The 26,372-nt window shown below is 43.7% G+C and overlaps 1 long non-coding RNA gene across 1 annotated transcript in view; it reads left to right on the plus strand.

The window, feature by feature from the left end:
• The window catches only part of LOC103883586, a 31,590-nt gene extending 9,759 nt beyond the window's left edge, over positions 1-21,831 (plus strand). Inside the window, exons 2-5 of the long non-coding RNA XR_002521320.2 lie at positions 4,828-4,938; positions 10,845-11,340; positions 14,002-14,097; positions 21,342-21,831. This is a non-coding gene — a long non-coding RNA (uncharacterized LOC103883586). The remainder of the gene's footprint in view (positions 1-4,827; positions 4,939-10,844; positions 11,341-14,001; positions 14,098-21,341) is intronic.
• The last annotated feature ends 4,541 nt before the right edge of the window (positions 21,832-26,372 follow it).

Genomic DNA, 26,372 nt, shown 5'->3' on the forward strand with positions numbered 1-26,372 from the left:
AGAAAATGTCACAATTTTAAATAGAGAGGTTAGAGAAGTCCTTACAGAGAAAGTTATATTTCAGCAAACACCTGAAAGAGGTAAGAGAGCCAGCTTTGAGAATATCTGAGAGAAATGTGTTCTAGGCAATGGGAAGAGTCTGCACAAAGGCCTTGAGGCAGAAGCATGCCTAGCAAGTATAAGGAGCAGTAGGGATGCCAGTGTGTCTGGACCAGAGTGAAGGAGGGGTGAAGTGCAGGACATGAGGTCATCAGCTCAACAGAAGTGAGTGGGTCCAGACTGGGTAGGACCATGTGGACCATTCTAAGGACTTTGATTCTACTTTGAGTGAGATGGATGGCACTAAAACGACAAAGGACTGATAGGCTCTGACTATAGGCTTTAACTCATGTTTTAATTTCTCTGGCTCCTCTGTTGAAAATGGAACCAAGGAAACAAGAATGGAGGCAGCAACACCTCTCAGAAGGCCACTGAAATAAACTAGGCAAGTGACGATGGGGGTTGTGGGAAGTAGTCAAGTTCAGAATACATTTGAAGATAGAATCAACACGATTAGGTATGGTGTGACAGGAACAATAAAGACAAGGATGATGCCCAGGTGTTTGGCTTGAGCAACTGGAAGGATGCTGAGATGGGAAAGACTTGACAGAGGGTAGGGGCATGGGCAGGGACAGACCAGGGGAGAGGATTTGGATCTGATTTTGGATATGCTAATTTTGAGATGTCTATTAGACATGCAAAACGTACATGAGACTCTCAACTCATTTAAGCTACTATTAGTGTCTACCCTTTTATCTTACCTTCCAGATTTCTGGGCAACACTCCACTGTTCCTGATGCACACTCTTGCGTTGCAACCTGGGACTCTACATTTCAAGCGAGATATTCTTACACATAACAAAACTTGAAAAACATTGCTTTAGGCTTTCCTTTTTCTCTCCAAGTACCTCCAAATGTGCATTTAATGCTTTTATAATCAGAAAAGTGTTACAAAATCAAATACCCAATACAAATTCCCTATTTTCACAGCATACCATACAAGTACTTTATACAGAGTTTCCAACATTTTGCAATAAAATCATTGTTCACAATTTTTTTGGGACAGTTTTTGACAAATGAAGCATGGTATAGGATGCCTGGGACTGCGGAGTTTCCCAGGACACAGGACTTTCCATGCAAAACCCAGGAAGGTTCCAGACAGACCAAGAAGAGTTCTTCACCCCAGATGTGTGAAACCAGTGGCAAAGTGCCTGGTTTAGGCACTTTAGGGAGGGCGGAATGGGACAGTGAATCAGAGTGGACTCTGATCCTGGGTCCATTTGTGGAAGGTGGTCCTGTTACAGGAAAGAGGTCCCAATCCAGACCCCAAGAGCGGGTTCTTGGATCTCGTGCAAGAAATAATTCAGGGTAAGTCCGCTGGAGTGCACAGCAAAAGCAAGTTCATTAAGAAAGTAAAGTGGTGAAAGAATAGCTACTCCATAGACAGAGTAGGGCATTCCAGAAAGTAAGAGGAGGAACGTGTTCACCTTAGGTACAACACTTAAATATATATATAGGATAAAATAACATCATGGGAAGATGTGCTCTGCTACGAGAGTTTGTGATAAAGGATTGATTTCCTTAATTACTATATTTTGCAAGAATCAATATCATTATCTTTAAAGCAAAATTAGGAATGCCTTTGTTCTCCAGATATCAGGATTATCTGGACATTGCTAAATCTGGGTCAGTATAGTAAACTTTTTTTTTTTTTTGAGACAGAGTCGCCCTCTGTTGCCCAGACCAGAGTGCAATGGCACGATCTCAGCTCACTGCAACCTCTGCATCCTGGGTTCAGGTGGTTCTTCTGCCTCAGTTTCCCCAGTAGGTGGGACAGGCATGTGCCACCACACCCAGCTAATTTTTGTATTTTTAGTAGAGACGGGTTTCACGATATTGGCCAGGCTGGTCTCGAGTTCCTGACCCTGTGATCCATCCACCTCGGCCTCCTGAAGTTCTGGGATTACAGGTGTGAGCCACCTTGCCTGGCCTAGTAAACATTATTAATCTATTCCCTTAACCATAAACGTTTAGAGGCTAGGAATACCTATGTTTCTGGAAATGCAGCCCAGCAAGTTGCAGCCTCATTTTCCTAGCCCTCACTCAAAATGGAGTCGCTCTGGTTCCAATGCCACTGACAGTCTCTATATGAATGATAAAAGAGTATAGTCAATCATAAAGCTCTGACTCCCTCCCAGTTTGCCCTTTCCTTTCTAGAGAATGTCTTTCAGGCCCCTCCTCCCCTCAGAAGCTTTCAACATCCACCCCATTCCCCTAAACTGGGGACCCAGTACATTGCAGCTTCTTTGGTGCTTCTAGGGACCGGAACACGGCTTCTTTTAGTTGTGGATTAGGTTTTTATTGCTGCTGTAACAAATTACCACAAACTTAGCTGTTTAAACAACACGAATTTATTCTCTTACACTTCTGCAGTGTTGTGGGTGGGCCAGATTCAAATTCTGGGCCACACAAAAGAATTTGAGAGTGAGTCCAAAATAAGACTAGGCAAAGGAGTTTATTGCAAAGTGAAAATACACTCTGAGAGGCAGAATGGGCTGCTCAAAGCTAGCTCAAAGCTAGAGGCAGCAGTTAGTGCCTTAAGGGGAATTTCCTTTGTGGAAACTGTACATACATATTAATAAAATACTGGTGAGGTCAAAGTAAGCAAAGGCAGACCTGTGGTTGGCACATGAGCTACATGCTGTAACACGCATCCCATGTATCATTAGCGTATAAAATCCCCACCTGGTGGTGTGTTTTTTCCTATTACAATGAGGAAAAGGTCACCATAGGCTAAACCTTGAGCCTAGCTGTGTATGCAAGACCCTGGAGAAGTTCCCAGTCACGCCTCCACCCCCACAACCAAGGCAGGAATTTGTAGCTAATAGCTTCTTGGGCTTTTGGTGCTGATTGGCTGGAGATGGGGTAGCTACCTCACGAATAAAGGGCTTTTGTTTTGTTTCCCAGGCTGTATAGGGTATCAAGAACTTGTAACCACCTGGCAGAATCCTGTAGGACTGCTTATCTCGTAAAACACTTAAGTGCTGATGCGGGAGGGTGCAAGTGAAAATAATTCACTGTAAAAGGAGTCCTGGGGCTTCACACGTGGGACAAGTTAGTATGGCCTCCTAACATTACTTATCTTGCCTCAGTAGGTCAGAAGTGTGAAACAAGTCTCAGTGGGCTAAAAACAAGTTGTTAGTGTGGTTGCATCTTTTTTTTTTTTTTGAGATGGAGTCTCGCTCTGTTACCCAGGCTGGAATGCAGTGGCACGATCTCGGCTCACTGCAAGCTCCGCCTCCCAGGTTCACGCCATTCTCCTGCCTCAGCCTTTCTGAGTAGCTGGGACTACAGGCGCCCGCCACGACGCCTGGCTAATTTTTTGTATTTTTAGTAGAGACGGGGTTTCATCATGTTAGCCAGGATGGTCTCGATCTCCTGACCCAGATTGTAAGCAGAGATTGAAGGAAATAGAGTCCAGAGATATGAGTCCTTACAAGATTGAGAAATGCTTTTATATGTCAGATAACAGGAAATATGGCTTTAGTTGCTTGTGGTAGGCCAAATAATGACGGTCCCCCCACCAAAATGTCTACATTCTAGTCCCCAGAATCTGTGAATATGTTACTGTACATGGCAAAAGGGACTTTGCAAACGCAATGAAGGACCTTGAGATGAGGAGATCATCCTGCATTATTCCAGTGGGCCCAATTTAATCACATGAGACCTTAAAAGCAGAAGATCTTTCCCAGCTGCAGTGAGAGAGAGACATATGATGATGGGACAAAGGGTCAGAGGAATGTGTGCTATTGCCGATTTTGAAGGTGGAGGAACAGGACCATAAGCCACAGAATGCTGACAGCCTCTAGAAGTGAAAAAGGCAAGAACACAGATTGTCCCTGTGAGCCTCTAGAAGTAACACAGTCCTACTGATACCTTGATTTTAGCTTAGTGAGACTAGTGTTGGATTTCTGACTTACAGAACTGTAAGATCATCAATTTATATTGTTTTAAGCAACTAAGTTTGTGGTAATTTGTTAAGTCAGTGATAAAAAACTAATACCTTCCTCTAAGCTTTTCCCAAAGGCCTTGTATTAAGGCAAACAGCAGGATGGAGGCCTAAGGAAACAATTAGATTAAAGGAGTTTTCTTCCCACTCAAAGTTGTTACCATTAAATTAAGAGTGGCATGAATCATTCAAGAGAGCTTAGAACAAAAGATTTAAGAATCAGTCCTAGAAAAGAACTTTGGTTGTGGTCATTCATGCATGAAACAAATAAACAAGAAGCCCTTTTAGTTTTTGAAGAAATTGTATTCCCAAGGAAGCCATAAAGCCATAAAAAAGTCTGTGGTTAAGCTTAAAATAACTCATAGGCCCCCAAATTGCAACCAGAGAAGTCAGGCTGTAAAATCTGTACAGGGCAATCCTAAGAAATGGATACTCCTCATTTCTTCTTATATTGGCTATGGTAGATAATGGAGAATAAAGAATCTTCCAGAAGGCAAAGCCAGTGGTCAGACAGGATGACAAACAAAGGAGTTCCTCCCACAGAGAGGACCAGTGATAGCTAGATGGACTAACCTTGGAACTTACTCCATTGAGAGGGCAAGGATTATTTAGCATTCCCACTCAGTAACATTTAATCATTGCTATGGGCCAATGATTGTGTGTTTCTGTTTTTTAAATAAGAGTTTCTATTATCCTGTTCTCACTTCACTCACTTCACCATTGTATATTATCTGTGTTTATGTGGTAGGGGGTAATAATTTGGATTTTATTACTTTACAGGTCTCTGGGCCATGAGGACTCACGTGTGTATCCAATAGAGAACTGCATGTCACCTAAAGATCCTGGATTTTGAGCTGGATGTCATAACTGGAAGAGATATTTCCCTAGCGGGTGAGATGAGTTTTTTTTTAAATGTGCAAATTAGAGTATATGTGGATTGTTGGTGACCATTGGTGGTCTGTGTAATGACTTCTAACTGACCACAAAATCCATTTTCCTTCTTTCAAACAAATGGAGTATAGCTGAGACCTGGCTGGATGACATTTCCTAGCCCTCTTTGCAGTTAGATGTAGCTATGTGACTAGGGCCTTGACAAAAGAATATAAGTTGTGGTAAATGAAACAGTCATCTCACAGATTAAAGAGACCTTGAACTTCAGCCCTTCTTGACACCCTTCATCATTGATTGAAAGCAAATTGATCTTGTAATCACATGTTGAAGATGGAAGAACTTCTAATAGCATGCGTCCCTAAGTGACTTCATAGAGTACAACCACTCACCATCTTGATAAACCTACCTCAGACTGTGAAGATGGAAATAAACTATTTTGTTTGAGTCATCTCATTTTTAGTTTTCTCCATTATTATAGTTTTGTTTTCTACCTAACATACAGGATAAAATATCTATAAGAAGAAGTAAATAGTTTTCATGTATCTAAATCAACATATAGGTAGAAGATATAACAGAAGAAAAGATACTATTTACAATATCAACAAAAAGATAAAATACTCAGGAATGAACTTACTTTGAAATGTGTGATATCTATATGTAACAAACATTTAAATAGTTTAAAAACCTAAAATAGTTATTGAATACATAAATTGATCATCATAAAGTTATCTATCATCCCTCCAGGCTAATCTTAATTTAACTTGTAAAAAATAAGGTACCAGAGATGTTCTTTTTTTTTTTTTTTTTTTTTTGAGACAGAGTTTCGCTCTTGTTGCCCAGGCTGGAGTGCAATGGCACAATTTCAGCTCACTGCAACCTCTGTCTCCTGGGCTCAAGTGATTATCCTGCCTTAGCCTCCTGAGTAGCTGGGATTACAGGCACGCACCACCACCACAGCTATTTTTTTGTATTTTTAGTAGAGACAGGGTTTCACCGTGTTGACCAAGCTCATGACCTCAGGTGATCCTCCCGCCTCAGCCTCCCAAAGTGCTGGGATTACAGGCGTGAGCCACTGCGCCCAGTCAGATGTTCTTTTTAACTAGATAAACTGATTCAAAGATTCATGTGAAAAATAAAGAAAGAATACCAACTAAACCTCAGGCAAGAGGAGCTTGAGAAAAACTGGCTTTGCCAGATATGAAAACATTCTAAAGCCTCAATAACGAAAAGAATGTGATGTTGGTAGATAAACAGACAGATCTATGAAAAAGAAAAGAAAGTCTAGAAATAGACCCAAGCATACAGTAATTTGGTGGACGATAAAAATGGGATCTCAGATCAGTGGAAAAGATAGATGACGATTCAATAAATGCTTTTGGGATAACTGGATAACTACATGGGAAATAATATTTAAAGTTGGGCACAACTCCAACTGTATAGCATGATAAACTCCAAATGAGTCAAAGTTTTCAATGAAAAAAAAAGGAAATATTCCTTTATAACTTTGGAGGAGGGCTATCTAACTGTAACTCCAAATCCTAAAAGCTATAGGACAGAAAATTAGTCAATTGAACTACATAAAATAAAAAGCAGTTCTGAGTAGCAGAAAATATCATAAAAAAATCACAAGACAAATGAAAAGCTTATACAGACATTTTCATGCATATCACATCCAAAGAAATGATCTCTTTAGCAATTAAAATTCACCTTAAAACTGAGAAGAAAGAGACTAGCAATCTGAAAGAAAAAGTAAAAAGAATTTCAACAGACGATTGTTGAAATTCTGTCTGCTGAAATCTTTTTTCCTTTGTCTAGGGAACTGTGAAGAAACTCAGAAAAGGAAACAAAAATAGTTATTAAACACATGAAAAAACACTTAACCTTCCTCTTACTAAAAGAAGAAGAAAAACTACAGGAGATACCATGTCTTTCCTGTCAGATTGGCAAAAAGCTAAAAATTTGGCAACACCCTCTGTTGACAAGGCTATGGAGAAACAAGCACTTTGATTTATTGGTTATAGGAGTCCAGTTGGGGACAAACCTTTTGGAGGACAATTAGGCAATCAAAACCTTTCAAAATTGTTTGTGAATACAACCTTAAACCCTTCAATTTCATTTTTTGAAATTCATCCTACAGGTATAATTATACACATGCAAAAATATTATGTATAAGTTTATTCAATACAGCTTGCCTTAACAAAAGATTGGAAAAATTCATGCACCTATCAATTTGACACTAACTAAACACACACACACACACGAACAATAGAATATTTTGCAATGAAAAGCTAATCACAACGCAGGAGGTCTCTGTGTGCTTTTGGTAAGATCTCCAAGATATATTGTGAAGTGAGAGAATAAGGTGAAGAACATTGTATAACAGGCTACCACTGTGTTAAAAAAGAGGAGGGAATGAAGAGTCATTATTCATATTATCATGAAAAAACGGGAAGATACCCAAGCAATTCATAAAAGGGATTACCTCTTTGGGGATAAGGTGTAAACTGGACAGATGGTGGACAGGACTGGGAGTGAGATCCTTCACTGTTTAGTCTCCCTTGCATCAATAAGTGTCTCTTAAAGTAAACGGACTAGTGGAGGAATGGTGTCAGCATAATGTGGAAGCTGCATTGTGTAGTATACAATTTTCCCCGTATGTTAATGTTCTGCACTGAGTAATAGCAGCTGTACGAAAATAGCAGCGAAGTCCCAAACAAGATTTAAGGGAGTAAGCTATGAAAACAATGCTGTGCACAATGCCATTGACTCCTTCTCCACTTTACTCATTTTGGCTACACTCTCTATCTTGAAGTGCTTACTAAGTAGTTCCCCCAATTTTCATGCACTTTTTCTGAACTATTTTGAGCATGGGAATATTAAGATGCTGCCACAGTTCCATAACAACTTGTTGCTGAGTTACCCCTTGAGAGTGGGGAAGAAAAATTCCATTAGGCTTTAGAATAATTCCACAAGAGCTTTCTTTTTCTACTTTAGGTGTGATTGACATGCATTTGTAGATTGTTAGTGCAGACTGCACTTCATGGCACAAGGTCCTATTTGGAGCCATAACAGCAGCTTCTTAATGAAAGAAGGAAGGTGGCAATACAGAAGGAAAAAAAAAAAAAAAAAATCAGGTGTTTTTTTAAGCAGGTGCAAAACAAACAAGCAGAAAATAACCATCCAGAGCTACCCATCTTTGTCATCTACATTTTGTGCAAAGCTTTAACTGCTTATCCTCCTACAGCTTCTCATGGTGATGTCCCTCCACCTTTTCTCCATAAAGCAGCAGCTTCCATCTTTCCTTATCCCCTTGTATCTTTAGTTCCCCCTTTATTTATTTTATTTTATTTTTTCATTTTTTTCATTTTTTTTTTTTTTTGAGATGAAGGCTCACTCTGTCGCTCAGGTTGGAGTGCAGTGTGGTGCAATCTCGGCTCACTGCAACCTCCGCCTCCCGGGTTCAAGCCATCCTCCTGCCTCAGCCTCCTGGGTAGCTGGGACTACAGGCATGTGCCACCGTGCCTGGCTAATTTTTTGTATTTTTAGTAGAGATGGGGTTTTACCGTGTTAGCCAGGATGGTCTTGATCTCCTGACCTCGTGATCCACCCACCTCGGCCTCCCAGTGTGCTGGGACTACAGGCACGTGCCACCATGCCCAGCTAATTTTTGTATTTTTAGTAGAGATGGGGGTTTCACCATCTTGGCCAGTATGGTCACTATCTCTGGACCTCGTTATCTGTCCACCTCGGCATCCCAAAGTGCTGGGATTACAGGCGTGAGCCACCACCCAGCCTAGTTCCCCCTTTAAAAAGTCTTTCCTCTATTTAGAGTTTAACAAGTCTTTTTTTTTTTCTTTTTAAAACCTATGCTAGTATTTTTATTCGGATTGTTACTGTTTTGTTAGTGTTAGGGGTGTGAAGATGAATAGATTTTGAGTAGCCTATCAAAACCCTGTTTTTCCTACAAACACTGTTGTTTTTTGTGAACATTTCCATATGAATTCAAGGACCTGCTTTTCCATATCTGTTTAAAAGATTGTTGAAATTTTTTTAGAGATTAATTGAGTCTGTAGATGACTTTGGATATTATTGACAACTTAACAATTTTAAGTTTTTCTACCCATCAACACAAGAAGTCTTTCCATTTATTTAGATCTTCAATTTCAGCAATGTTTTTTAGTTTTCAGTGTACATTCTCACTTCAGTGTACATCCTCACTTCTCCCTCTCCTTCTCAGTCTCTGGTAACCACTATTCTCCTCTTCCTTCTATGAGATCAGCTTTTACAGTTCCACATATGAGTGAAATAATGTGCCATTTGTCCTTCAGTGCTTGGCTTATTTAATATAATGTCCTCTAGGTTCATCCATGTTGTTACAAATGACAGGATTTCATTCTTTTTATGGCTGAAAAGTATTCCATTGTGTATATAAGCCACATTTTAAGAAATCTATTCATCCTTTGATGGCCACTTAGGTTAATTTCATACCTTGGCTATTGTGAATAGCGCTGCAGTGAACATGGGAGTGCATGTATCTCTTTGATGTACCAATTTCATTTCCTTTGGATATATAACCATTAGTGAGATTGATGGATCATATAGTAGTTCTACTTTTAATTTTTCGAGAAACCTCCTTACTGTTGTCTATAATGGCTTGGATAATGGGGTGGCTGTTGGTACCTGTTCCTGAGGAATAGGAAGAATGAGAGGGACAGTGGATTTGGATGTGTGAGTTTAAGATGCAAGTAGTACATTCAAGTAATGGTTCATTAGGCCTTGGTAGCTCCCCAGAGTTTGCATCTGTAGGTAGAGGTCAGTGTCAGTGATAAAGTCGTGGTTTGATTTATTTTTCAAAGTGTAGGTGATACTATCATGAAACCAATTTTGCAGGTTATAACCTGCATTTTTAAAACAGACTGCAATTTAAAAATCAGAATATATTACAAATAATAAAGAAAAAATGGTACCCAAAAAAATTTGTATGTGTGTGTTGTGTGCGTGCATGTGTCTGTGTGTGCATATACATGTATATTAGACTGGGAGATGAATGCCTTTTTTACTGTGATGTTTCAAAACATGTTGAAAAAATTAGTTTAAACCACGATGATGAGATTTCTCAGGCAGAGTATGAATAACAGACCTGTGGATGAACCTAGTGGTTTCTAATATGTAGGTCTCAGGTTTTCAGATGAGTTTTAAGATATAGACCCAAATTTTGTTAATTCTTATTCTTTACTTTTGAATTATTTACAGCAAATATATTTTACTGAGTTGATCTACTGAGAGGTGGGCACAAATCCTTTAGACTTTATCGAGAAATTACTTGTCCAAAATCTTCTAGGATACTCTGAATTAACTACATGTATGAGGCCAGGCGCTGAGGCTCACACCTGTAATCCCAGCACTTGGGGAGGCCAAGGAGGGTGGATCACAAGGTCAGGAGATCGAAACCATGCTGGCTAATACGTTGAAACCCCATCTCTACTAAAAACACAAAAAGTTAGCCGGACATGGTGGCAGGTGCCTGTAGTCCCAGCTACTCGGGAGGCTAAGGCAGAAGAATGGCATGAACCCAGGAGACGGAGCTTGCAGTGAGCTGAGATTGCACCACTGTACTCCAGCCTGGGCGATAGAACGAGACAGAGTATGTATTTTATTACATTTATGTAATAAAAAATTACATATATGATCACCCTTTGAAATGCTTACAGCAGAGCTAGCTGCCTAAAATGAACATTCATCTAACACTGCAAGCCAGAACCTGGTCTGAGTAGTGCTCTGGAAGGGACTTCGGATTTTGAGAAAAAAGGTTGGGAGCAGTTTGAACATAGAAACTGTTTTCTCATGGGTTCCATTTTGATGTTTATTAAACTCACAACTTCTTTGTTTTCTTCATGTCTTCTTAGAAAGTGATTTCTCACTTTGAGAGTGAACTCTTTGCAGGATTTGAGCATAGTGATCACGACTGCTGCCTCCCCTCTGAGAAATCTGGAGGATGAGATAATGGGCTCCATCTGTCTTGACAACGTGAGAGACCCAGTGACCATTGACTGTGGTCATGTCTTTTGCTACCACTGCATCATGAAGGTCTGTGAATCTACTAGGCAGCCATTATATTGTTCTCTGTGCAAGACAGCTTTTAAGAAAAAATATGTGCCATGTGTGGCAGATGGCCAGCCTGGTGGAGAACATTTGGAGGATGAAGGTAGATGAGAGAGACAACCCAGAGAGGAAAGACCACCTGAGCAAAAAGCAGAGAAGCTGTGTAGGCGACATCTGGAGAAGCTCCATTACTACTTCAAAGGATGACCAAGAGAGATGTTGTGTGTGATGTGTTGGGAGTCCTGAGAACACAAGCACCATTCTGCTATTCTCCTAGAAAAGGCTGCACAGCCTTGTCAGGTAAGAATCGTGTTGGACCCCAGCTCTGTTCTTTTAGCCAGAAAGTTCCATGGTACCTTCAGGATAAGGTGCAGTTTTTTTGCATTACTTTATTGAGGTATAATTGACATGTAAAAGCTATACATATTTAATGTATACCAATTAATGAGTTTGTAGATAAGTATATACCTCTGAAACCATTATCACAGCAGAAACACATATCTATCACTTTCCAAACTTTCCACACACCCTCTTTATTGTTATTATCATTATTTATTTGTGTGTGTGATAAGAACACTTAGCCAAAGATCTACTCTTTTAGTAAATTTGAAGTATATAATACAGTGTTTTTAGCTATAGGCATTATGCTATATAGTAGGTCTCTAGAACTTCTTTATCTTGTATAACTGAAACTTTGTAACTTTGACCATCAACCCTCCATTCCCTGCCCCCACCAGCCCCTGGCAATCACCATTCTACTTTCTGTTTATATAAGTTTGACTGTTTTAGATTCCACATATAAGTGAGGTCGCACAGTATGTGTCTGGCATATTCACTTAGCATAATATTCTCAAGGTCCATCCATGTTGTCACAAATGGCAGAATTTCCTTCTTTTTAAGGCTGAATAATTTTCCATTGTATGTATATACCACATTTTCTTTATTCATCCATCAATGAACATTTCGGTTGTTTTTATATCTTGGTTATTGTGAAGAGTGCTGCAAAGAACATGGGGAATATATGGACTATAAATACCTAGAAGTGAGATTGCTGGATCATATGGTAGTTCTGTTTTTAATTCTTTGAGGAACTTCTTACTGTTTTTATAATGGCTGTACCAGTTTACATTTACACCAACAGTGTATCAGGGTTCCCCTTTCTCCATATCCCCACCAACACTTTTTATCTTTTAAAAAATATAATAGCATTTCTAAGAGGTGTCAGTGACAGTTCAAGTTATTTAGCATGGAAGATTCTTGGTAAAGTACTACCCTTTGCATTTGGATAATAAATCTGGTTTGGTTTTATATTTTTTATGGAAGAAGGTCTATCACATTGCCTTAATGGTTTCATCTCTGAGGTTCAGATCAAGTCTTATCAGCGATACAGAACACCAGCGCTCCTGATAGCTCTCATAGTATATAGATTCAAGTAGTATGTACATAGTTGTTATAAAAATATTTTTGAGAATATTTCACCCTGTATAAAATCTATATAATTTTTCTTTCAGAATTTAGTAACAAGGAAAATATTATTTCCTCTGGGGTCCTATTATGTTTCTTCTTATCTGCTAAAGAAACATCAGGCTGAGTGTGGTGGTTCATACCTGTAATCCTAGCACTTTGGGAGGCTAAGGCAGGTGAATCACTTGAGGTCAGGGACTCAAGACCAGCCTGGTCAACATTAAACCTCATCTCAACTAAAAATTCAAAAATTAGTCAGGCATGGTGGCATGCACCTATAATCCTAGCTACTTGGGAGGCTGAGGCGGGAGAATCTCTTGAACCCAGGAGGCAGAGGTTGCAGTGAGACAAGATTGTGCCATTGCACTCCAGCCTGGGCAACAGTGTGAGACTCTGTCTCAAAAAAAAAAAAAAGGAAAAGAAAAGAAAAGAAACAAGAAACATCGTTTCCCTTTTCTCTTTGCCTGACAACTTAGTCATCCTCTTAACAATTTGGAGTTGCTGCCAGGTGTGGTGGCTCATGCCTGTAATCCCAACAATTTGGGAAGCCAAGGCGGGAGGATAGCTTGAGAACAGAACAGCCTGGGCTATAGCAAGACCCCATCTCTACAATAATAATAATAATAGTTATTATTATTATTATTTGGAGTTGGCATATATGCTTTCCTTGACTTTTTGTGTTAATTTTTTTTTTCTTTTTTTTTTTTTTTTACAAGACAGGGTCTCACTATATTACCAAAGTATGCCCTCGAAGTCTTGGGCTCGAGAGATACTTCACCCTCAGTTTCCCATATAGCTGGGACTATAGGCACATACCACTGCACCCATCTTCTATTTCTGTTTTATTAATTAATTTCAATTTTTATTGTCTGATTTTTGGTAGAAAAGGACAGTGTAAATATAAATTAGAAACTATACCATAAGTCTTGTTAGTTGTAATCATAATACAATATTATTTTATCTTCTAAGAAATTGCTGTAGGCCAATGTATCACTCAATGTATCTTCCTTATTTACTAGAATGGAAATTGTTCCACATGACCATTATTAAACTACATAGGGTCAAATGCAGTCTGATTTCACTCTGGAATCACTTTGCCTCTCCCTTTTTTCATTGAGGCCATTTTTATCTTGATCTTGAGACTATTCATGTTGATTTTCTTTTTCTTTTTCTTTTTCTTTTTTTTTCTTGAGACAGAGTTTTGCTCTTGTCGCCCAGGCAGGAGTACAGTGGCGCGATCTTGACTCACTGCAACCTCTGCCTCCTGGGTTCAAGTGATTCTCCTGCCTCAGCCTCCCAAATAGCTGGAATTACAGGTGCTCACCACCACGCCCGGCTAATTTTTGTATTTTTTAGTAGAGACAGGGTTTCACCACGTTAGCCAGGCTAGTCTTTAACTCCTGACCTCAGGTGATCCACCTGCCTCGACCTCCCAAAGTACTGGGATTATAGGCATGAACGACCGTGCCCAGCCTGAGACTATGTTTATTTTCATAGGGCAAAATTCTAAACCATCTGAAGATTCTGAAGAGAAACAAGGATAGGATTCAGAATTTTCAATCTGTGGAAGAAGATGAGATTCAGGCCTTGCTGGTAAGAGAGGTCTCTAGTAAATGTTCTGTATAAATGTGTGTGTATAGGGGCAGGGGTGTGTGTATAGGCAGTAGTGGGGCATAGGTTAGGGAGAGTGTGGGGGGAGTGTTGAGGAAAGGGGAGGGAGAGAGTGATCAAAGAGATTTCTGTTCTGAACTCATCCTCAGAAGATCTCACACGTGTTCTGGTGTTTCCTAGCCTCTCAAAGAAGTCACTTTTCTCTTTCTGCATTTACTGTAGACATTTCAGAACCACAGGCAAGATATTGTATCAGTGTTTGAACAGGGCCATCAGTTTTTGAGAGAAAGGGAACAGTAGCTGTTGGAGCAGCTGGTAGTGCTAGAGCAGGAACTCACCAAAAGGAGGAATAGCCATGTCATCAAGGGCTCTGAGGTGGTGGTCCAGCTTGGGACCCTGATCTCTGAGTTGGAGAAGAAGTCTTGGCAGTCAGCATTTGAACTTTTGAAGGTAAGGGACCAACCAAACTGTACCTGAGTCCTCTTGCTCCAGACTATGGTGTGGCCTATTTGCAAGAGATTTGGACCAGGAGTCAAGAGAGACAAGGTGTTATTCTCATTTACTGAGTTCTTTAATAAGTGAATTAGCCAACCAATAGGTTTTAAGACCCAAAGTGCAGTGGGCAGGGGTCTATAATATGCACAGACCATATAATGGAATATTAAGATCTGTACATTTATAATTACAATAAATAATCTGATGTTAAATCTTTTGGTCAGATTGGAGGCCACAAGAATTCTGGAAACAGCTAGTGTTTAGTCAGAGAAGGCTTCAAAGAAGAGGCTTTTGATGTTGGCCTTGAAGGAAATGGAAAGATTTATTTTTATTTATTTATTTATTTATTTATTTGAGATGGAGTCTCCCTCTGTCACCCAGGCTGGAGTGCAGTGGTGTGATCTCAGCTCACTGCAACCTTCACCTCCTGGGTTCAAGTGATTCTCCTGCCTCAGTCTCCTGAGTAGCTGGGACTACAGGCACCCACCACCACACCCGGCTAATTAAGATTTAGATTGTCAGAAAGGAGCCAAACATTCCACTTGGTAGGGGATGGGGACACTCTAGTTACAATTAGATAAATAAATGTGATAATAAACTTGGTATATGTGTGGGCAGGTGGGCGTAAGAGCTGGGGAAGATAGCAATAAGAAGATAGATAAGATGATAGGAAGGGGACATAGAATGAAGGTAGCTACCTTTCTGGAAGAGTCAGATTAAGTGAGGGAGAAATGAAAAGTACGATGGGGCCAACTGAGTTGAGGCCTTCCAAAGCCTCATGGAAGAGCTGGTTGTTCAAAAGAGCATGGCATTTCTCTTGCTCTCACTGTGTTAACAGGCCGGCTCCCCCTTTGCCTTCTGCCATAAGTTTAAGCTTCCTGAGATCTCACCAGAAACTGAGCAGACGCTGGTGTTATTCTTCTTGTACAGCGTGCAGAAATATGAGTCAGATAAACCTCTTTTCTTTACAAATGACCCAGCCTCGGGTATTCCTTTATAGTAATGGAAACAGACTAATATACTAGCTTACCCCAGGTCACAAGCCCCACACTCAGCAAGTCTTGCAGGGTCCCCTGGCACTCTGGATTTGGCAACCAGCCCCATGTTGAAGAGATAAAATCTGACCACCAGCTGCCACCATGGCCTCTTAGACTCTGGAAGGGGAGTCCTGGCCAGGTCACAGGATGCCGAGACGGTAAAAAGTCTTCCTCATCCCAGTTTTAGCTCCAGAATTTGATGATGCTCCCCATTTCTCCCTGGCTCAGCTTGTGGAGTCCCTGGGGCTTCTCCTAGCCCACAACCCCCAAACTCTGTAGCCAGGTGGCAGGGCCCAAAATTAGATTTGAGTTCAGGACCACAGGACCATTAGTCTCAGGGATTTGAGGTGGCAGAGGGGCAAGGTCTGAGGAATCTGAACAACAGGCCTTTATCTGCTTAGGTCCCCAGAAGGGAAGAAAAGAGCAAGACACCAGGGTCCTGGAATCTCAGAGTAGGAGGGGCTCCTTCCAGGCTCTCTGAGGGTGGGTGATCTGATGCCCTGGAGAAGGGTTCATCCTTGCTGTCCAGGGTGATGGTGGTTGGACACCTGGGTCCTTGAGGTCTGGGGAGGTGGAGAGAAACCTCCCTTGGGATATTGAGAAGATGCCTGAGCTTGAACTCATCATTGATCTCACTGTAAACTGATACGGTCTTCAGCTCCTATGGCACACCCACCCTTGACCCTACAGGAACTGTGTCCCTATCACTACCAGCAGCCCTGTGGTCACTGCAGCAGTTCCTACTGTCTCAAAAGATGTACGTAGTCAACAGTTGTGACTGCAGGTTGCTGGGGCTGGACTTGGAAAGGATCATTAGGTTGTGGCATGGAGAAGTGCCTGGAAACACTGGAATCAGGAACCAAGGCTGGCCACTTTGTGGTGGCACAGGCCTCACTCTCCTCTTCTCTCCTGATTCTCCGTGACACCCAGCATTTGGGGGTTCTGGCTCTGGAAAAGAGGGAATGCCTTTCATCACCTCCTCTCTCTCATCTTCTCTTCTTTTCCCATTTCTTCCATGTGTGTTTCTGACTTACAGTATTCCTGTCAGTACAGAAAACTTCCTAAAACTTAAGGGTAGCCTACCAATGAGTTATAGAGCTAACACCCGTGCAATTACCATCCAGCTGAAAAAACAGAGACCTCTGCCAGATCTCCCAGCTGGAAGCCCGTGTGCCTCCCTGGAAACAGAACCCATCCCTCTTGCACAGGTGTCCACTAAACTGACCCCTTCGCATCTGACTCCTCTCCCTCCACTCCACTGGCCTCTGTTCCCTTCATGTCATGATTTCCTCACTATTTTGGCTTCTCCAGGAGCCTCCCTCATCTTCCTCGGCCAAAGCTCCAGGGCCTCTCCTCCCCTCCCCCATCCTAGGATTAGAGAATCCAGAGTTAATTCCTGGGATAAGGCCATTTCATCCTGAGAGCAGTAGGATCCCATCTAGGATACCACATTACATTTCATCCCATTATGTCTCTTAAGGTTCCTCTGGCTGTGAGGATTTCTCAGATTTTCCTTGTTTTTGATGACCTTGACATTTTTTGAGGAGTATTGGTCAGGCATATTGTGGAATGTCCTTTGACTTGAATGTGGTTGGGGTTATGGGTGTTGAGGAGGAACAGCACAGAGGTGAAATGCCACTCTCAGCACATCAGGGGTACACGCCACCCACTTATCACTGATGATGTCAGCCTTCATCACCTGCCTAAGGTAGTGTTTCCCAGTTTCTCCCCCGTCAAGTTCCTTTCTTAGCTTTCCCTTTTCCATAATGGAGTCTTTGGAAGGAAGTCGCTATGTGCAGCCCACGGATAAGGGGTGTTCTTCTACAAACATTCACATGCAGGTTTTTATGCAAAGTAAGTTTTCAAATTCATTGTCAGGAGTGTGATCACGGTGTTGTATGGCAAGTCTTATGTTTAGCGTTATAAGAAACTGCTCATATTGGCCAGGTGTGGTGGCTCATGCCTGTAATCCCAGCACTTTGGGAGGCCGAGGTGGGTGGATCATGAGGTCAGGAGATCGAGATCATCCTGGCTAACACGGTGAAACCCCGTCTCTACTAAAAATACAAAAAAATTAGCCAAGAATGGTGGCGGCGCCTGTAGTCCCAGCTACTTGGGAGGCTGAGGCAGGAGAATGGCGTGAAACCGAGAGGCAGAACTTGCAGTAAGCCGAGATCCTGCCACTGCACTCCAGTCTGGGTGACAGAGCCAGACTCTGTCTCAAAAAAAAAAAAAAAAAAGAAGAAAATGCTCATACTTTCTAGAGTGGCTGTGCCATTTCCATTTCTGCCAGCAGTGGATGAGGGTTCCTGTCATTTGGCATCCTCGTAGCACTTGGTACTACTAGATTTTTGGGTTTTAGTTATTCTAGTAGATGTCAAATGGTATATCATTGTTGTTTTCATTTGCATTTCCCTAATGACAAATGACATTGAGCATCTCCTCACTTGCCATCTGTAGATCTTTGGAGAGGCATCTGTTTGGACGTTTGCCCATTTTTAAATTGGGTAAATGTTTTCTTATTGTTCAGTTTTGAGGGTTCTTTCTATATTCCAAATACAAGTCTTTTATCAGATATGTAGTTTGAAAATATTTTCTTCTAGTCTGTGTCCTTTACTGACATAGTAACACACATTAATGCATAGGTATATTTTTCTAGGAGAAGAAATGAGAAGTTTCTAACTGCGAAGGTTTCTGGGTAGATGACCTGAGGGACAAGCAAAGGTGGTGGGGGTGCAATGGGAATAACTTATCTTTGTATATTTTTGGATATCTTTTGAATTTTCTTGTGTGTGCATTAATGTTTTCAAAAATAAATTACGTAAAAATCCCTTACACTTGTCCCACCTTTGACAGATCATGTCCCGAGCATGTGTTAAGACTCGGATATTGATCCTCTATTCTAGGACCAAAATGGTTCTCACTGAACTATTTTGCCTTAAAATTTCCATTTCTGGAAAAGGTGGTTAGAGTATATGAATAAATCCTTTCACCAAAAAAGCTAAAAATGCCATGTATAACAAAATTCAAAAAGCATCTTCTTAAAAGCATCAAATTGCTGACAAGATGGTAATAAATGACCACACCCCACAAGGAAAGGAAAGATACTGCTTGGCCTCATAGACAGCAGTGGCCTGAGGAATGCAGAAAAGGCTCAAGTTCATTGCCCAGAGCTGAGACATAGGGGCCCCGCACTTCTAGCTCTTTTCTCTGAACACCTCACTTTGTACCCATGTGCCTTCCCTTTAAAAACTGTATAGTTTTTCTTTTTCTGATATAGTATAATGTAAGTGTATAATATATGACATAACGTATATTCACTGTAGAAGCATTATAAAATTCTGGGAAGAATAAATGACAAATTAAAAATAACCCCTAACCCTTACACCTATATTTGGTTGCATTTCCTCCGAGTCTGTTTATATTCTCCGACTGCTGCATGAGTGCTAGATCTCTCTCTCCCCACCACTCTCTGTTCCCCTGTCCCTCTGCCCCTCCCCCCCAGTTGATGAGCACAGACCTCAGTGTCCACCCCCCAAAGCCCTGCACTCTCCAGATGCCATTTCCTGGATCACTTTACTCTGACATCTCCTGAGAAGGGTATTTCCTACTTTCTCCTCCACTCTTTCTGCACTCCCACCTTGAGGTGATGAGTTGATTTCTCTTTGACTTAGGAAAAAAGAACTCAGGTGAGAACTGCATTATCATCCCACTACTATCCACACATTGCACCTGTCTCCTCAGCCTTCCCACCAGCACCAGTGATGATGGATGGCCAGGCCCTCCCTCTTCTGTATCAATTTCTACTTTATTGATTCATTCATTCCTGCATACAAACATGCTGTAATATTTCCCATTAAAACAACAAAACTAAAATAAAACAAAATCTTACCATAAAAATCCACTGCCTGATCCCCTATCTCCCTCTAACTACTACCCCATCTTCCTGACACTCTTTATAGAAAAATTAGTGAGTCAATCCTCTCCTGTCTTTGTAAACAACAGATGGATATATAGACAGTATTTAAAAATTTTTTAAATATCTACAAGGTTTGTTATGAAGAAACACATCTCCAGTGTTCATGCATGCCATTTCCTGAACCCCAGAGGCAACCTGCTTGACTTTTTTTTTTTTGCCTAATTCTTTTATTGTGACTTCTGTTCCTCTAAATAGTGTGCTTATAGTGCGCCTTTGTTTTTTGTTTTCAATTTTTTTTGAGACGGAGTCTCGCTTGTCGCTAGGCTGGAGTGCAGTGGCGTGATGTTGGCTCACTACAACCTCCACCTCCCGGTATCAAGAAATTCTCCTGCCTAAGGCTCTCTAGTAGCTGGGACTATGGGCGTGCACCACCACGCCCAGCAAATTTTTGTATTTTCTTTAGTACAGATGGGGTTTCACCATGTTGGCCAGGATGGTCTCGATCTCTTGACCTCATGATCCACCCACCTCGGCCTCCCAAAGTGCTGGGATTACAGGTGTGAGCCACAATGCCCGGCCTGTTGTTTATTTTATTTTTGAGATGGAGTCTTGCTCTGTTGCCCAGGCTGGAGTGCAGTGGTGCAACCTCGGCTTACTGCAAGCTCCGCCTCCCAGGTTCATGCCATTTTCTTGCCTCAGCCTCCTGAGTAGCTGGGACTACAGGCACCCACCACCATGCCCAGCTAATTATTTTTGTATTTTTAGTAGAGACGTATTTTCACCTTGTTAGCCAGGCTGGTCTCGATCTCCTGACCTCGTGATCTGCTGGCCTTGGCCTCCCAAAGTGCTGAGGATTACAGACATGAGCCACCACACCCGGCCCGTTGTTTATTTTTATCTATCATCCATAGTGGATAGCTCCGTTCCACATACTCTTGCCCTCCCAATGTAGTTATTTTCTTATTTTGGTTAGCTCAGTGTTCAGTGTTTACATTATTATGACCATGTAAATGGTATTCACAACTAGGCTAGCAGCTGTGATTACTTTCCCTCTGTCAAATTTACTTCTTAATTTGCCTGAGGTTAATAAATGTCTTGTTCCTTCACGTGCTTAGTTTCTGCCTTACTCATTACAAGATCTCTCCCAAACTTTCCCCAGCAGCCTCTGCTATGGTTTGAATGTGTCCTGCAAAGCTCATGTATTGTAAATTGGATCCCTGTATCAGTCCATTCTCGTATTGCTATAAGGAAGTCACTGAGACTGGGTAATTTATAAAGAACAGTGGTTTACTTGGTTCATGATTTTGCAGGCTGTACAAGCATGGTACTGGTAGCTGCTTGGCTTCTGGGGAGGCCTCAGGAAGCTTTCACTTATTATGGAAGGAGAAGCAGAAGCAGGCATGTCACTTGGTGAAAGCAGGAGGAAGTGGGGAGGGAGGTGCCACATATTTTTAAACAACCAGATCTCAGGAGAATGCACTATGACAAGGACAGCACCAATCTATGAGGGATCCTGCTCCATGACCCAAACACCACCTACCATGACCCACCTTCAACAATGGGGATTAAAATTCAACATGAGATTTAGAGGGGGGGCAACACCCAAACTATATCAGTCTCCAATGCAGTGGTGTTGGGAGGTGGGATCCAATGGAAGGTGTTTGTGTCACCAGGGTTTTGCCCTCATGAATTAATACCATTACTGCGGGAGCAGGTTCACCCCTTTTGGCTTCTCTTGTCCTCTCTCTTGCCCTTCCATCTTCTGCCATGTGAAGACACAGCAAGAGTGCTTCAACAGACGCTGGTGCCTTGATCCTGGACTTCCCAGTCTCCAGAACTGTGAGAAAATAAATTTCTGTTCTTAATTGACTCAGTCTGTGGCATTTTGTTATAGCAGCATACACAGACCATATAGTTCGTTCTTGCATTGCTACAAAGAAATACCTGAGTCTGGGTAATTTATAAAGAAAAGTTTATCTGGCTCACGGTTGTTCAGATTCTATGGGAAGCATGATTCTGGCACTTGCTAGGCTTACTGGAGAGGCCTCAAGGCCTCAGGAAACTTAGTCATGAGAAGGCAAGGCAAGGCAAAGCAAAGAGCAAGGGGGCACGGGAGGTGCTACACACTCTAAAACAACCAAATCTTGTGAGAAAATCCGAGAACAGCACCAATGGAATGGTGCTAAACCATGAGAAACGGCCCCCAAATCACCTCCCATCAGGCCCCACCTCCAACAATGATACAAGTTGACATGAGGTTTGGACAGGGACACAGATCCAAACCATAACACAGACTAAAACAGTCTCCCTGACTATATTCAAGCACATCTGGGATTCCATCAACCTCACTGTTGTGAAGACATCTGGCCCACAGACCTCAGTCCTGCTACCTGTGGACTGGTGCCCACACACCTGGGGCAGTTCTGGCTTCCTGGATCTTTCACCTTGGTCATTCCTTTGCCGATGTTATAAAAATAAAAATAAAAATAAAAATCCTACAACAACTTTGGGTAAGGCTGGATTTTTTTCATAAACTTCTATCAAAGTAACAGATTACATGCAGAAACAGCTATGAAAATCCACTAGTCTAATGAGAGACCGGAAGAAAACTTGTAAGCATGTAAAATGTAAAAAAATACTCTTCTCGCTGTATTATTTTGGTAAATAGTTATTTCTCATGAAAATATTTCTAACATGTAATGGGTTATTAACACTCTAGATCAATTAACTCTTTAAAGTTTTAAATTCTAATATGGTAAATATTAACAGATGAAAACAATTACTTTTGGCATCTTCACTAATTCCTAAGAGCATATAGGGATCATAAAACCAAAGCTTTTGAGAACCAACGACATAGCTCCTGGGCCAGGACTACAGGGAGACAGTGTGACAAAAACCGCTCGGCGCAGAAGGATCAGGGCGAAATCCCAGGTCCTCCGGCAGGACCACCGCTCTCAGGGTCTCAGGTCTTGCCTGAGAGCCGTGTCTAGATCAGGAAAGCCCGGCCTTGCAGATTCCCCATGCCCGGAAGTTTCTTCCCCCTGTCGCCACCTATGGGCCTGAGACTTTCTGCAGATACCGAGAAGCGGCTTGTGAAGCCCCGCACCCTCCTCCTGCTGCTGCTCCCAGGGACTCTGGCCCTGAGACCAAGACCTACGTGGGTATGTGCAGGGTCGGGAAAGAAACCGCCTTTGCAGCTAGGAGCAAAACCCCCCCAACCCGTGGAGCCGCGCCAGGAGGGTTGGCAAGCCTCAGTTCCCTATTCATAGGCTCCTACTTCGTTTGGAATTGGTGTTCTGTGGTCTCACTGATGTCACGAATGAATCCGTACACCCTCGCGGTGTTAACAATCCCTAAAGATTGGTGTATCTGTTCAGACTGATCTGAAACTTTTTCCATTCTGATTGGTTCGTGCTCTATGCTGTCAAGAGTGAAGCTGCACCTCTTAGCTAACAGTGAAAACCCCTTCTCTACTAAAAATACAAAAAAACAGCCGGTCCTGGTGGTGGGCACCTGTGGTCCCACTTACTCAAAAATGAAACAGAGGTTGCATCGAACTGGCATCTATGACACTGCACTCCAGCGTGAGAAACAAAATAAGACTCCATCTCAGAAGGAGTGAGGCTGCAGACCTTCCATGGTGAGTGTTACAGCTCTTAAAAGCAACCCGTCTGAAATTGGTCATTCGCCTCAGTGGGTTCGTGGTCTTATTGATTTCGGTAATAACGCTGCAGACCTCCACGTTGTTACAGCTCATGAAAGAAACAAACATAACACAATAACCACCCACAATACTCTACCACACATGCGGATCCAAAAAAACTGCAGTCCGCCAGCGCAGGCAGCCTGCTTTTATTCCCTTATCTGACCCCACCCACATCCTGCTGATTGGTCTATTTTACAGAGAGCTGATTGGTCCTTTTTACAGAGAGCTGATTGGTCCATTTTGACAGAGTGCTGATTGGTGCATTTACAATCCTTGAGCTAGAGTCACGCAGTGCTAGTCAGCTAGATACAGAGTTAGCTAGATACAGAGTACCAATTGGTGTATTTACAAACCCTGAGCTAGACACAGAGTGCTGATTGGTGCATTTACAATCCTTGCGATAGACACAGAGTCACAGAGTGCTAGTCCTCCAAGTCTCCACTAGGTTAGCTAGATACAGAGTACCAATTGGTGTATTCACAAACCCTGAGCTAGACACAGAATTCTGATTGGTCTATTTACAAACCCTGAGCTAGGAACAGAGTGCTGATTGGTGCACATACAATCCTCCGGCTAGATATAAAAGTTCTCCAAGTCCCCATGCGGCTCAGGAGCCCAACTGGGTTCACCAAGTGGATCCTGCATCGGGGCTGCAGGCCTAGTGGCCAGCCAGTCCGGAGCCGCGCCTGCACTTCTCAGCTCTCGGGCTGTCCATGGGACTGGCCGCCACTGAGCAGGGGGCAGCGCCCGTCGGGGAGGCTCAGACCGCGCGGGAGCCCACCGCTGTGGGGAACTCACACACGGGGGTTGCAGGTCCCGAGCTCTGCCCCGCGGGGAGGCAGCTAAACCTGGCGAGAATTTGAGTGCAGCGCCGGCGGGCCGGCACTGCTGGGAGACCCGGCGGAACCTCCACAGCTGCTGGCCCGGGTGCTAAGCCCCTCACTACCCTGAGCGGGCGGCGCCGGCCGCTCAGTGTGCGGGGGCCCGCCGAGCCCGCGCCTGCGCCTGCCGGAACTTACACTGGCCCGCGAGCGCTGCTCGCAGCCCCGGCTCCCGCCCGCGCCTCTCCCTGCACACCTCCCCGCAAGCAGAGGGAGGCGGCTCTGGCCTCAGGCAGTCGAGAGGGGCTCCCACGGTGCCGTGGCGGGCTGAAGGGCTCCTCAAGCGCCACTAGAGTGGACGCCGAGGCCGAGGAGGCGCTGGGAGTGAGGACTGCTAGCACGTTGTCACCTCTCAGTATTTTAGCACCACCGTGTCCCGGCCCGGCCGCGGGGAGCCCTGCTTCATCGCCGTGGGCTACGTAGAGGACACGCAGTTCGTGCGGTTCGACAGTGACGCAGCGAGCGCCGTGGGTGGAGCAGGAGGGGCCAGAGTATTGGGACCGGGAGATACGAAGCGCCAAGACCCACGCAGAGACTTTCCAAGGGAACTTGCAGACCCTGCTTCGCCACTACGAGAGCGAAGCCGGTGAGTGACCCCAGCCCGGGACGCAGGTCACGACTCCTCCCCGTCCCCTACGGACGGCCCGGGTCGCCCCGGGTCCAGGTCCGAGATCCACCCCGAGGCTGCGGGACCTGTCTGGAGCCTCGACTTGGGAGAGCCCCAGGCGCGTTTACCGGGTTTCATTTTCAGTGTAAGCGAAAATCGGCGCGAGTGCGTCGGGGCGGGGCGGGGCTTAGTGGGCGGGGCTGAGGGTGGGGGAGGGGCCAGGGTCTCACAGCTTCCAGGAGATGTTTGGCTGAGTTGTAGGTTCCAAGGCCCGCTTTCTCCGCGGGTATGAGCAGCATGCCTAAGACTACAAGGATTACCCCGCCCTGAACGAGCACCTGTGCTCCTGGACTACGGCGGCTCAGATCACTGAGCCCAAGTAGGAGTAGGTCGAAGAGGCAGAGCAATCCAGGGCCTACCTGGAGGGCCCGTGTGTGTAGTCCCTACACAGATGCTTGGAGTACGGGAAGGAGACCCTATAGCCTGCGGGTGCCAGGGGCGGTGGGGCGTCTCGCTGATCTGTAGATCTGGCTGGCCTCCCACGAGGAGGGGAGGAAAATGGAATCAATGGTAGAATATCACTCTCCCTCTGGGTTTCATATCCCGAGACGTGACTCTGAGGGACAATTAAGTGATGAAGTCTCTGAGGGAATGGAGGGGAAGACAATCCCTAGAATACTGATCAGTGACTCCCTTTGTCCCCCACAGCAGCTTTGGGTACCACAGGGCGATTTTCTCTCAGACCTTGTTCTCTGCCTCACACTCAGTGTCTTTGGAGGTCTGATTTCAGCCTTTCTGCGTCTCTTGGCTTCTACCTGGGTCAGAAGCTTAAGTCCTCAGAGACCTGGAGCCTCTCAACCTAGGCTGCGTTATCCAGATTCTAGACCTTTCCAAGGAATAGGAACATTATCCCAGATTCCTGTGATAATTATTCCTATGATAAATCCCAGGCTGGTGTCTGGGTTTTGCGCTCTCTCCCCGACCCCAGGTGTCCTGTCCATTCTCAGGGTAGTCACATGGGCGCGGAGTGCAAAGTGTCTGAATTTTCTGACTCTTCCCCTCAGACCCCCCAAAGACACACGTGATCAACCACCCCATCTGACCCTGAGGCCACCCTGAGGTGCTGGGCCCTGGGCTTCTACCCTGTGGAGATCACACTGACCTGGGTGTGGGACGGGGAGGACCAAACTGATAGTGAATGAGTCTCATGAGATCTGATGGGGTTTTTCTGTTTGTTTTGTTTTGTTTTTTTCTGAGAGGGACTCTCGCTCTGTCGCCAGGCTGGAGTGCCGTGGTGCAGTCTTGGCTTACTGCAACCTCCGCCTCCTGGGTTCAAGCGATTCTCCTGCCTCAGCCTCCCGAGTAGCTGGGACTACAGTCATGTACCACCACGCCCAGCTAATTTTTGTATTTTTAGTACAGACGGGGTTTCACCGTGTTGGCCAAGATGGTCTCGATATGTTGACCTCGTGATCCCCCTGCCTCAGCCTCCCAAAGTGGTGGAATTACAGACGTGAGCCACCGCGCCCAAATGAGACCTGATGGTTTTTTAAAAAATGGAGTTTTCCTGCACGAGCTCTCTCCTTGCCTGCTGCCATCCAGGCAAGATGTG

This window comes from Papio anubis, chromosome 6 (assembly GCF_008728515.1).
Source record: "Papio anubis isolate 15944 chromosome 6, Panubis1.0, whole genome shotgun sequence".
Lineage (NCBI taxonomy): Eukaryota > Metazoa > Chordata > Mammalia > Primates > Cercopithecidae > Papio > Papio anubis.